Consider the following 2,419-nt stretch of genomic DNA (forward strand, 5'->3'; position numbering starts at 1 on the left):
TTTTATTCAACCGGGATATTTATTTTTTCAGTCTAATAAACTGTATAATGCTTCATTTCTGTATTGTGTTTACAAGTAAAATATGTTTTTATCACAATACTTTGCAGTATAACTGTACTGCGTATTCTAAAAATGAATTCTGCATTTAAAATATACAGGTCGCTGTTTTCTCCTGCTAAGCCCAAGGCCTGCCACACCTCTGCTGGTTAGCTCCAGGGTCATCAGCCAGGGACCACCGTTCTTTCATGTTTGATTTCCTGGTGGTGGGGCAGTGAACAGGCAGTCTCCCTGACACCCCCTGCAGCTAACCTTCTTCAGAAGTTGCTCTGCCTCTTCCGTCACTTCCCTGGTGGCCTTGTGCAGTCTGCCTCCCCGTCATCCCAGTTCCCTGAGTAGGCGTGTTGTTGAGCCTCCCACAAATCCTCTGGCTCCCACCTCCACTGGGCAGAGCCTTGTGTTCCATCACACTTCCACTTCCTTGCGGTCACGACTTGGGTCTCAATGTCCTTTATTGTTTAATCAGAGTCTTTCAACTGCCATCAGCAGCCTTGCCTTCTCTTGCCTCTACCTGAGCGTGATGGATTTTAGGGGCAGCTGGAGTGTATTCTGCCCATACAGGCTTCCATCTTGCTCACAGCTGATGATGTGACTTCACACAGCTTTAGTAGACACATTACACTTGGGTACAGAGTGAAGTGATAACACGACACCTTGTACTTCCCAGGTAACTGGCTAGAGTGGATCCTTGCCAGGCGAACTGAAAGCTGTTGAAGGATGGTCTTCCCCATCTCTGGATGAAGTCTTCTTTCTTTTAGTTTTTTGATTTTGATTTGACACTCACTGCTGTGACGTCACGCAGTGTTTTTTGACTGTGGCCTGGGTAGAAGCTTCACGAGATAACAGGCTAATTAAGAACTGGTTTTGGGTGATGGCATGTGCCATTGCTGCAACATCTGTCACTGTCTAATGTGCCAGTTACAGCACAGATAGGCCGCACACCTTACAGAAATAGTGCCAGCAGAATGTGCAGGGATAATAAGCCATGGCTGAAACAAGTTAAAATTCTGTTCATGTGACCCAATAGAGCAAGTCCCTCCACTGAAGACACCTCTTGGAAGCCTTAAATGTGAGGATGTTTTAACAAATCATTTAAGCAAATTATTTCCTCATTATGAATCATCAGCACGGGATCATATTTGACATTCAGTCTTTAAATAGAACTGTAACTATACAGATTGTAGAGTAAAGCCAATAGCCCACTACATCCATAACCTGTTTCTTTTAGCCCAATTCTTAGTCAGTGTTCCTCAACCCTGTTGCTTTCAATTACCAGCTATTACTACATCCGCATAAGAATATTCTAATAACATATTAGTGATCTCACCCCTTAAAGGATTAAATGTAATGTAATGTAAAGATGCAGCTCCAGGGTTGTACTGCATTGCTTTGGTTTGTCAGCAGTGTGTATAGGGGTATGTGTATGTCAGGGGGCTTCTTTCCCCCCTGAAAAATGCTGCTGATATTGGCCGTGGGAAGTGCAGGGGAAGTACAGGAGCTCCACTGGCTCCTCTCTGTGGGGCTGCAGTTTTCTGTTGTGATGGCTCATTACCCCCATGGCAGACGCATTGCACTGTCCCTCCGGCCCCGATATAACTATGAGCAGAGCAACGTTTCCCTGCTCAGGCACCATTTCTGCCCATGCATCTCACACTCGCTTCCGTGCATACTGCCGTCTGTGGAGGTTTGTGTACACAATACACTGCCTCTGAAACAGCTTGATGTACTAGGTTGTGGCCCACACCAGATAATGTGGATTTGGTTATGCACACCTTGTGCATTACTGCACTGTTGTTTTTTTAATTTTGATATATATATTATTTCACATATGCCCATGCAAAAGCTATTTTCAATCAATGTAGTGTGATGTCATGTAAGAGAGATATCCACTTATGTATGTGTGCTCATATCATTTTGACTTTGTGGACAAAGACAGTGAGAGCTAGGTTCAGAGGGTTTTGGGAAAATACTGTTTGCATTCACTGGGAGATTAATAGCTCCAGATGCTGACAGATGTAGTGGCTTTTTAGATACTCCATAATAATACTGCCTCAGGGTCCCAAGAGCAAAAGTCTGATGCAACCTCACTGACAGCTTTGTCTTATTCTGCAGAAGAGTATGTACAGTATCTGTTTATGTATACTCCCTGTCATGCTTTATGTTCTAATCTTAGCAATGCATCCTGAGTTCATGCATTCTAAATGCCTTTGGTGTTGATTGATCAAACCCTGTTTCCCACTCCTAAATCTCCCTCATGTTTGCTTTTAAAGTGAATGTAGGGAGGTACCTTGGTTATTAGTTTGCCACAATTAAAAAATAAATGTAAATCTTGGGGGAGATGGGAAGAGGGAAGTCGAAAAAT

Source organism: Conger conger, chromosome 14 (genome assembly GCF_963514075.1).
Source record: "Conger conger chromosome 14, fConCon1.1, whole genome shotgun sequence".
Classification (NCBI taxonomy): domain Eukaryota; kingdom Metazoa; phylum Chordata; class Actinopteri; order Anguilliformes; family Congridae; genus Conger; species Conger conger.